At 48.7% G+C, this 11,230-nt stretch overlaps 1 long non-coding RNA gene across 1 annotated transcript in view; it reads left to right on the top strand.

Annotated features, from left to right (window-relative positions):
- Positions 1 to 2,098: 2,098 nt before the first annotated feature.
- Positions 2,099 to 11,230, top strand: part of LOC123600832 — a 45,925-nt gene continuing 36,793 nt past the window's right edge. Inside the window, exons 1-2 of the long non-coding RNA XR_006713846.1 lie at positions 2,099 to 2,369; positions 5,901 to 6,010. This is a non-coding gene — a long non-coding RNA (uncharacterized LOC123600832). The remainder of the gene's footprint in view (positions 2,370 to 5,900; positions 6,011 to 11,230) is intronic.

Raw genomic sequence — 11,230 nt, 5'->3', positions numbered from 1 at the left:
TTTATAGCAGCGCTTTCAACAATAGCCAAATTATGGAAAGAGCCCAAATGCCCATCAACTGATGAATGGGTAAAGAAGAGGTGGGGCGTGTGTATGGGAGGGGGTGGGGGGCGGGTGGTGGAATACTACTTGGCAATGAAAAAGAATGAAATCTTGCCATTTGCTACAATGTGGATGGAATGGGAGGGTATTGTGCTAAGTGAAATAACTCAGAAAAAGACAGATATCATATGTTTTCGCTCATATGTGAAATTTGAGAAACTTAACAGAAGACCATGGGGGAAGGAAAAGGGCAAAAAATAGTTACGAACAGAGAGGGAGTCAAACCGCAAGAGACTCTTAAATACAGAGAACAAACTAACGGTTGATGGGGAGGATGGGGGAGGGGAAAATGGGTGATGGGCATTGAGGAGGGCGCTTGTTGGGATCAGCACTGGGTGTTGTATGTAAGCGATGAATCACGGGGATCTACTCCCAAAGCCAAGGGCACACCGTATACACTGTATGTGAGCTAACTTGACAATAAATTATATTACTCCCCCCTCACCCCCAAAAAAGAACTCTGACCTACAGGATTCAGTCACCGACCACCAGCTTCCCTAATTTTTGCTCTTGCTTCCAACTCGGGACCAACCACAGAAAGCCAACTATGTCTTCCAAACCAATCACAGAAGATGGCCAGCCGGCTTCTAGTTAGCCAGCCTCCAGCTTCTCCATGGCAATAGCCTCCAATCGGGGCACACCCGAAACCTTCCCCTTTCCTCCACCTCCCCCCCCCCCCCTGCCGCCTGCTTCTGAGTCTCTGCCACCTCAGTGATGGTGGCTGCTTCCTTGCTATGGCAAGTTCTGTGTGTTATTTGGGTCATCTTCATTTATTTCCACAATTAATGGTATTTCCTACTGTCATCCAGCAAAGCAGACATAATTCCGCCCATTTCCCAGATGAAGAAACTAGCATTCAGAGAGGCCCAAGTATATAACAATTAGGTGACAGATCCAGGGTTCAAACGCAGGTAAATCTGACTCCCAATCCTGAACTGGCCCCAGCCTACCTCTATCATGGCACTCCTCCCCCAGTGTTTATCGTTTCCTACTGTGATTATACCTTCATGAGGTTGCCTCCCTGACTAGCCCGTGCCTTTGTCAGAGTTAGGGCGTGCAACTTACAAATGTTGTATTCTCAACACCCACTCAAGGCATGACACCCAGTCGATGCCCCTAAACGTTATTCAGTAATAATGCTGAGGAAATGTCTCCGATTATCCTTCCCCAGCTGACACTTTGAGAAGGAAATGACATCAGTTGAGTGAATGATCCAGGATGTATAAAACTTTCTTTTCTCCCCCCCCCCCACCCCCCCCGGGGCTGTGGTGTAGACTGTGGACACGGATATGGAGGAAGGTAGCGCCCGCCACCTGCACGTCATGGGGGCTTACAAGCAGGTGTCAGTGGGACCAGGGATCTGATAGAAACAGGAGCCAAGGCATGCTTGTGCTGTACCTGCATGAGGTCAAAATGAACAAAGTTGCCCGAGTCCAGAATCAGTTATCGCAGTGAGTTAGCATTTTGCAGTTATGTGAAGTAGCTGGTTGTCTTCTTCATCAACTCCCACACACATTATTTTTTTTAACTGAGTTTTCTTTTTTTTTTTTAATTTTTTTAATGTTTATTTATGTTTGAGAGAGGGAGACACAGTACCAGCAGGAGAAGGGCAGCGAGAGAGAGAGAGAGAGAGAGAGAGATAAGGAGGCACAGAATCCGAAGCAGGATCCAGGCTCCAAGCTGTCAGCACAGAGCCCGACGCGGGGCTCGAACCCACAAACCACGAGATCATGACCTGAGCCGAAGTTGGACGCCCATCCGACTGAGCCACCCAAGTGCCCCATCACACACCTGTTGTTTTTTTTTTTGACGAGGAAATGATACCTACTCTATTTTATTTTTTAAGTTAATTACTTATTTTTAAGATGTTTACCTATTTTTGAGAGAGAGTGAGTGAACGGGGGAGGGGCAGAGAGAGAAGGAGACGGAAGATCTTACGCGGGCTCTGTGCTGTCACAGAGCCCGATGTGGGGCTCAGACTCATGAACCGTGAGATCATGACCTGAGCCAAAGTCGGATGCTCAACCGACTGAGCCACCCAGGGCGCCCACGCACAAATATCTTGTGTGCTGTTGTCAAAACCCTGCGTCTGCAGACCTGGAGAAGGCAGAGACCAAAACCCCACCCTGTAACCAGAAATGCTGGGAGGACCCGCCACACCAGAGCCGACCACCAGGTGGCACTAGTGCTGAGCTAATATGGGCTCGGCTTTTCCTCTCAGCTTTCCCGAGAGGCCGCCGCATTTAACAGAGGCCAGTGATTAGAAGGTAAAATAAAAACGAGCTGGAAATCGGGCTGCTCTTATAATCCCACAGCGAGCCTTTTATGCGATTGTGACTTTTATCATTAAGAGGGCGTTTGTTCTGCAGCAGAGGCCTGAATTAGCAGTGGTTTTAAGAACTGAATCCAGCCTAATGTTCAGACTACGCTAAGCAAGGTCATGAGGGCTTTCAGAGAAGTGACCTGAGCGATCTCCCAGCAGGATTAATGTAAATAAGGTTTTCTTTGATTAGCACCGTTCTCCTGCCCCGGGGCTTTCAAAATTACAGGATTTCTGAGGATCACAGTTTAATTGCTTAATTGTACAAAAATAATACTTAATAAAGAGCCAAGCAAACAAAAATGACAGCAACATCTTCTAGGCCATCAGCAGCTCCTGGAGGCGGCCTGGCATGGGCGAAAGAATGGGTGTTGGATTTGCCCTTGGGTTCAGGTCGTAGCTCTGCCTCTTCCGACCTGCACATCTTCCAGCAAGTTCTTTAACCTCTCAGAGCCTGTGTCTTTATTAGATCTGGGTGGTCCAGTGTGCATCATCGACTGGTGGGGGTTAAACCGTGTGGCATCTGAAAATGCCTAGAACAATGCATCGCGCCTAGTAGGTATGTAGTAAGCACAAATTTCTTCCCTCCCCCCGTTGCCTGAATGGTGGGGCTTTCCGTTGATAATTAAAGTGGATGTGCTGTCCTTTTTCAGTCTGCATGCCCAGGATTTCAGTCCTTGTAAATCATTCCTCATCGACTGTTCCATTCTGACTCACACGTTTTGAGACACAGCTACCCAGGGCAGATAGCTGTGTGGGATGAAGGGTTTTTGTTTAAAACGCAGATTAAGGATCAGTGCAGACCTCCGCATCATGGGCTGTACTGTCGCCTCCTACGTGGCTGGCTTTCAAAATCCCTCCGCCTTCCTGAAGACGGCCTCTCTGAGGAAGCAGGGGAGGGTCCCCGGGACTGCCAGCACCTTTCCTGCTTCAGCTCTGTCCCCTGAGAAATGTGGCAATTGGATTGTGGGTTTGGTCTGGTTCGGGGGGGGGGCACACTGGAAGGGCAGGGTGTGGTTTTCGAAATCTCTGAGGCCTCTCTCCGGGTCTTCAGGAGGTCAGACTACGACACGATTTCTCCCTCTCTCCTCAATGCACAGCCAGAAAGCCAGGTGGGAGCCAGGTGCTGTGTGGGGCCACAGACAAAAGCCTTGGACCTAGATACTAAAGATGTGGGGTCAAAGCTGGCTCTTCTGCTGTCATATAATAAACATTTTGTCTGGTCTTTGTCCCTGGTTCCTGGGACCAAGCTACTAAAACCCTTGGAGAGAGTCTCCTCCACGAACCCCTTCGATCACACTTGAGTTTATGGTAAGGCGAGGGTTCGGGATGGAGGCTGGTCACCAGAAAGACCGACCATGTGACTAGAGGGATGAGACTTTGAGCCTGGGGGGGAGTGGGGGGCTGGAGAGTGAGTTACCAATCATGCCTGTATGATGAGACCCCAGGAAAAGCTCTAGACACAAGCTCCGTGAACTTCCTGGTTGGTGAACACATTGATGTGTCTGGAGGGTAATGGACTCTGCAGAAAAATGCTCGACCCCCGGGCTGTACCCCCAAGGGTAATGTACTCTGATTCCATGAGGAGAGGACACAGAAGCCCTGCGTTCGGGACCCTCCCAAACCTCACCCGATGTGTCTCTTCGTTTGGTTGGTCCTGATTCATATCCTTTAGCATAAAACTATAATGGAAAGTATAGAATTTTCCTGAGTTTTTAGGGTTGTCTAACACATTACCAAACCTGAGGGAGGTAAGAGGAATCCCCCCGATTTGCAGCTAGGTGGTCAGAATTGTGGGTGGCCTGGCGCCCCCATGTGCAGCCGATATCTAAGTGGGGGCAACCTGTCGGGGACCATGCCTGCCACTTGTGGGGTCAGCACCAACACAGGGTGGTTAGCGCGGAATTGAAATGCAATTTACCAGTTGGCATCACAATAGCTTTACAGGTACCGGTCTCTGGCAGTCATTCACCTCTGGGGCTTGTTTCCTCATCTATAAAGTGAAGTTGTCTGTGGTGACTCCCATAACCACTCACAGTGAGACCGTATCAGTGAGCGTGCGTGATATGTTCCTGTTCACACCGGTTCACCTGGCGACCTTAGGCGAGTGCCGCTCGCCTAAGCCCCGCCTCCATATCAGGGAGATGGTCGCCTCTGTTTCTGTACCTCACTGAATTTTTACCGGGCGAGACTGAGATCATCAATGTGGGAAGGCTTTGAAAAATACTCCACAGTATTTTCAAAACCAAAGTCGCTGTCCTTTTTTTTTTTCTTTTCTAATTTCTGAATGCATCACCCAAAACCAGGTGAAGTCATTTTGACTGAATTTTGAGAGTGAGATAGGCAGACTTAAAAAGCGGGTGGCAGGGTAATAAAAGAAATTCACCCCATGGGGCGCCTGGGTGGCTCAGTTAAGTGTCCGGCTTCGGCTCAGGTCATGATCTCATGGCCTGTGAGATCGAGCCCCTTGTCGGGCTCTGTGCTGACAGCTCAGAGCCTGGAGCCTGCTTTGGATTCTGTGCCTCCCTCTCTCTCTGCCCCTCCCCTGCTCATGCGCTCTCTCTCTCTTTCTCTCAAAAATAAACATTAAGAGAGAGAGAAAGAAAGAGAAAAGAAAAGAAAGAAAGAAGGAAAGAAAGAAAAAGAAAGAAAGGAAAGAAAGAAAGAAAGGAAAGAAAGAAAGAAAAGGAAAGAAAGAAAGAAAGAAAGAAAGAAAGAAAGAAAGAAAGAAAGAAAGAAATTCACCCCAGGAAACCCCAGGGACACTCAAAGAGCTAGACAATCCTCCTCCTGAGGAACAGAAATTAAAGGGTAGTGACAGGCTTTAGTGACTGCTGTGTGCAGGGTCCCAACAACATGTAAATGCCACATCAGGAGAAAACAACCAGGGGTTTTGACAGGAGCCCTAAGAGGGGTAGACAGTTAAAAACTACAAGTGTCGATTTGCTGTGGATTTCCCTTTGGCAGGATATTTAATGATTCTTTCCAGCCACTCTCAGCAGGACAGCCAGTAGATAGATATGAATCTAATGCAGTGATAGATTCTGATAGGTAGGTTATGGAAATCTAGATGAGAGAGGTTTCAAAATTATGAGACTCTTATGAATAAAATCCTTTCCCTTCTCCTTTCAATTTAATACCTCTGATCACCCAGGATGGGAGGGGGAGGGACGTGCCTGTCTTCTGTTCAAGAAAAAAGCAGAATTGAAACAAGCTGATTTGTGCCCAGGCTTTGCGCTGGGACCTCAGACTGTGGGAAGTGGAAACCCTCTCCCATCCCCCTCCCACCTGCTCCTCCTCTTGTGGGAACTTGGGGAAGTTCCCCAACTAAGTGGGATCTTAATGGAGGCCACTGCTCATTGCCCTAATGAGAAGCCTGGGGGTCGCTCTCTTCCCTATTCCCTACTTCCGATCTGTTAACAGGGTCCACTCATTCTGCCTCATAAAATTATGTCTCAAATCTGATTCTCTTTTCCAGCTCTCCGCGCTGACCCCTATTCAGGCCCAGGTGGCTCTGAGTCTGCAAGTGAATCTCCGGCCAGAAGCAGATTTGTTCAGGAACTTGGGCAGCCAAGACCGCAGCTTTGGGTAAGTGGACACCGGTGACTTTATCTTGAAAGCAAAAGCTACCAACGTCCCCGTCTCTTTGCTAGACGTGTCTTGGGAAACTAAGACGCTACTGTGGATTCTTACGTGAGCCTCATGTTTTGTACCCATTTTATTCAGAGCAGTATAACCTTTGCTTTCTGGCTAATTATCCTGAAGTCCACTTCAGAGAATGTCACTACCCCTAGAGTTTCTGAGGCTGTCAAAGACTAGATCCGCATTTACCTGGTGAAGGGTGTGAGGGCAGTGGGAGGAGTCAGGAGAGGGAACCCTGGAGCCTGAGGCCTGCCACTGCTCAGTTGCCATGACAATGACAGGACCTCAGCCTCCACCCAGGTGAAATCTCCCGAATCTTAAGCCAAAGGCAGTCAGTTTAAGGGTTGAACCTAACATCTTTGCAATTACACGGTTGCAAATCTGAACAACTTGCTAGAGAGTCAAAATGGGGTCTCAGAGGAGCTCAGATCTGAAGTACATTCTTGAAAAATGCATTCCCCCCGAAACATGAGTGAGGGACCAGACGTAGACGGCGGAGGGGAGCGTCTTTGGAAAGTACCAGAAGGCAAAAGACACAATGAGCAGGAGGGAGCAGGAGAGCAGAGATGTGGCTCATTGGACCGAGATCCCACTGGATCCCAACCATGGGGCATTCATCCGTGCCCTCCAGTGTTCCACAAGCCTGTCCTGAGCGTCTAGTGTCTTCCCCTGATCTACACACTGGTGACACAAAACAAAAAAACAATCTCTGTCCTGGAAGTACTGCCTGGAGGAGAAGACAGATCTGAAAAGGGATTGAGAATCTAGATGGCAGAGGCCAAAACCATCAGTTAAAGTTCCCATATTTGGGACCAGCACCACAACTTGGTACTTTTCCTACCTGGTTACTTATTTAATAGCTGAAAACATCTTAGTGAAGTAGCTATTATACCCCCATTTTACAGATGAAGTAACCTACTGTAACAGGGTAAATTACGTGCCCAGGCCCCATAGCTATTGCATATGGCGGAGCCAGGATTCAAACAAGGGTCTCAGTTGCTCCCTTCACTCTGCTGTTCTCCCTCCGCCATATTGAAAATCCTCACGCGGCTTCATCCTGTCTACGCAGAGGCTCTGCCCACACCTTTGGGCTCCTTCTCCCTCCTCTTGTTCCTGGGCACACTGCCCAAGCTGTCATCAGTTTCCCTTTCCATGCATGGGCCATGCAGGTTTGTTAGGGGGAGACAGACCAAAGCTATCCTCCAAGTTAAAAAAAAAAAAAAAAATCCCTCCACAAAGGTGTAGAATGAGGAAAAGAATCCCCACCTAAACATTATATCATGTAAAGAACGAAGGTGACCAAAGAATAAACCAGCCTTCTTCCCATGGGCCAGCCCTCCATTCTGAAAGAAAGCTGGTTACCAAAAGAGCAAAGGAAAAAAAAGAGGAGAGAGAGAGAGTGGCAAACCAAGAAACAGACTCTTAACTACAGAGAGCAAAACGGATGGTTCCCAGAGGGGAGGGGGGTTGGAAGATTGGGGAAATAGGCAATGGGGATTAAGGAGCACACTTCTCTCGACTGAGCACTGACTAATGAATAGACGTGTTGAATCACTATATTGTATACCTGGAACTAAAATAACACTGTACGTTAACTATGCTGGAATTAAAATTAAAAATGAATAGGGCACCTGAGTGGCTCAGTCTGTTAAGTGTCCAACTTCGGCTCAGGTCACGATCTCACAGCTCGTGAGTTCGAGCCCCGCGTCGGGCCCTGTGCCGACAGCTCAGAGCCTGGAGCCTGCTTCGGATTCTGTGTGTCCCTTTCTCTCTGCCCCTCTCCCGCTTGCACGCGCTCTCTCTCTCTCAAAAATAAATAAACATTTTTAAAAAGATTTTGATTAAAAACTGAAAAAAAAAGAAAGAAAGTTGATTGCATCTGTCCTGTGTTTGTGAAGCCTGAGCTACTTGCCAGTAACTAAACAGACGTCTCCTCAGAACTGAACAAGCTACCCATCGGTTCCCGGTAATCAGATGGCACAACTTTCTAAAACCCAGGCTTGTGCCTAAACACGGACTACGTTGCTCAAGTCAAAATATCGTTCTACCGGCGGGGGCGGGGGGCGCCTGGGTGGCTCAGTCGGTTAAGCATCCAACTGCGGCTCAGGTCACGATCTCACGGTTCCTGAGTTCAAGCCCCGCGTCGGGCCCTCTGTTGTCGGCACAGAGCCCACTTCAGATCCTCTGTCCCCTTCTCTCTCTACCCCTTCCCCGCTCATGCTCTCCTTCTCTCAAATAGTAATATTTGCTGTAAATAAATGCATTTTTCAAAAACGGGTACTTAGGAAGACACCCCCACCCAAACGAACAAGCTGTAAATGACGTTGAAAGGCAAATATCTCATCCGGCTGAGCGGAGCGTCCCGCGGGCTCTTCCCGCACAGCATACGCAGAGCTCGCCCACTCCTTGCCACCCAGCTGCTGGCATTCATGTCCAAGGCGTGCTCACGTCTTATGTGGACCGCTACAGAAGCTTCCCTGGTCTTCCTGCCCTGCCTGCTACGCTTGCCTCACAGACCGTTTGTCGGGGAGCAGCCCGAAGGACCTTTTGATAACACAAATGAGAGCACGTTATGCCCATAAACTCCTTCAGTGGCTTCCAGTCACGTCTAAAATAAGAACAAAATTTGCCTTGGCCTCGCTACCTCCCTGTGCCTCTTCTTCTCTCTGCTACAACCTCAACGGTTTTCATTTAAATGTTTTGTTTTCTTTTTTTCAACGTTTATTTATTTTTGGGACAGAGAGAGACAGAGCATGAACAGGGGAGGGGCAGAGAGAGAGGGAGACACAGAATCGGAAACAGGCTCCAGGCTCTGAACCATCAGTCCAGAGCCCGACGCGGGGCTCGAACTCACGGACCGCGAGATCATGACCTGGCTGAAGTCGGACGCTTAACCGACTGCGCCACCCAGGCGCCCCTCAACAGGTTTCATTTAGATCTTCAGCAGCAGCAAGCCTCCCCACACGGTGGAGTATTCGCGCTCGTTATTCCTTCTGCCCACAAAGATTTGCCCCAGTTTGCACATTTCTGGCTCCTGGTCATTGTCAGTTTCCAGATCAAATGTCACCTACCCAGAGCAGCCTTGCCCTACAGCCCTACTCATGCGGCAGCCGCCTCCATCACTTACCAAAATCTAGACCTAGTGACTTGCTTTCACATTTCGCTTCCCTCCGTGAAAGCAGAAACCCCATCTCTCCTTTGGAAATCACTGAATCCCCAGAATCGAACAGCACCTGGCTCAGTGTTTGTTGAGGGAATGAGTGAAAAGCTTTTATGGCAGACCAAGGGTTAATGCCTCTACTATGTAAGAGCCTTTATTAATAAGCAAGAAAAATATGAGCAGCCCCCCACCCCCGCCAAAGGCTGCAGAAGCTGTCGGCCAGGATCTAAGAGAACGGTCTCAGTCCAGACAGCAATACTTAGATACTTTTTCTTGTGCTGCCACTGAAAATCAAGAAGGGTGTTAAGCCAGAGGGGGAGGGTATTTTGAGTCTGCAGATGGGATTGATGATGAAGAAGTCAAAGAAGGAGGAAGAGGGGCTCTGGGGGCAAGGTGCTGTTAATGTGACAGGGCTGAACAAATCAAAGAATGCAAGGCGTCTCCCTTCCCGATAACTACAGCTAGCACCGAGGAGGAAACGAGAGCAGCATTATTTGCTTTCTGTGATCACCTAATTTCCCCTCCCCTCCCCTTTTCTCAGTTTTCTGGTTTCCGGAAGAAATGAGTAGAATTCAGATAGAACCGGAACAAAGTGAGGAAGGAGGGATATGGGGGGGTGTGGCGATAATACATGGAATGATACATAGCAGAATATTGGTAAGTGATAGGATTGTGGGTGTAATTTTTTTCCCTAAAAGGAACATATTGCCTCTGTAATATTTTTAGATTTTAAACATATTTCTATTTTTAAATATGAAATTTAAAATCTGTGTCGAAAAACACCTCGATCGTGAAGCATGGCATTCGTATGGACAGCGCCCACCAGTGGCACCAAATGGTCAGATCTCCCTGTTCACCAACACCTGATCCCCACAGCTGCGCTCGTGTCGTTCTGCTGGTAACATTTGTATCTCCCCAAATTAGCATGGGGCTGATGAAAATTCAAATGGCCATGGAAGCACAGGGAGGAAGGAGGAAGAGGAGAAAGGCAAGCCTTAGGATTTCACCAGTGACCCTGCGGAAGTTTGAGCGAACGAAGCAAATCAGAGGCTCCCTGCGCCCAACAGGATGCGGCGAGACGGGCTGCCCACAAGGGGGCGGAAGCCAACCAGTCGTGAGCTTGGCCCCATAGAGCCGCGGTGGGAGGAGACTGTCAGAGACCGAGATCGCCAGCCGCTGATAAGTGTATGTGTCTGTTTTGCTATCATTTTGACCCCAAATGCGGAAAGGTTAGAAATGGGTGCCCGCTTTCAGAAATAGCTTCTCAGATGAGGCGAAGAGCATTGGTTCAGCTCTTTGATGACCTCCCTGCCTATCGCACCCCCGGAGCCTGTATCAGATTCTGTGTCTCCCTCTCTCTCTGTTCGTGCTCTCTCTGTCTCTCAAAAACAAACATTTTAAAAAATGATCTGAATAGAAGGGTGGCCTCTCGTGCTAGTGACATCTAGCTCCTTCATCCTGCTCCCAAAGAAAGAAGCCCCCCACCCAAGACAAGCCCATATGGAGGCACCAGGACTGTGATATTTGAGGTCAGATTCAGGACCTCCCCAAATCCTCAGAACTCAACAGACCACACTGTTCACTCCTAAATCCCCGGTCCCCGAGGCTTAGCTTGACAAAGAAAGAGAAAAAATAGTGATCAGACACTGAAGACCAACTCTAAATAATTTAACTGCTCTCCAGTTCCACCTCCATGGCTTATTTCCTTTAGCTGTATTTGTGAGTAATAAAGACGAACACCTCGTCGCGCCACGAGCACCACATACACGCACACACGTGCACACACACGCCTCTTCCCCAATTGTAAACACACAGACACACCATGCTGGCCTTTTTCTAGAAGCAATGGCTCCCAGACCTGTGTGCATCAGTGCATCAGAATCACCTGGAAGGTTGTTAAAACACAGATTGTTGGGGGCCACCCCTCGAGGTTTTGATTTAGCCAAAGTGAGGTGGGCGTTGATGCGGCTGGTTGGGGAGCCCCCCCCTTTGAGAACGACTGTCAT

This window comes from Leopardus geoffroyi, chromosome D1, assembly GCF_018350155.1.
Source record: "Leopardus geoffroyi isolate Oge1 chromosome D1, O.geoffroyi_Oge1_pat1.0, whole genome shotgun sequence".
NCBI classification, from domain to species: Eukaryota; Metazoa; Chordata; class Mammalia; order Carnivora; family Felidae; genus Leopardus; species Leopardus geoffroyi.
The sequence above is the reverse complement of the archived record's forward strand: the minus strand, read 5'-3'. Positions and strand labels throughout refer to the sequence as shown.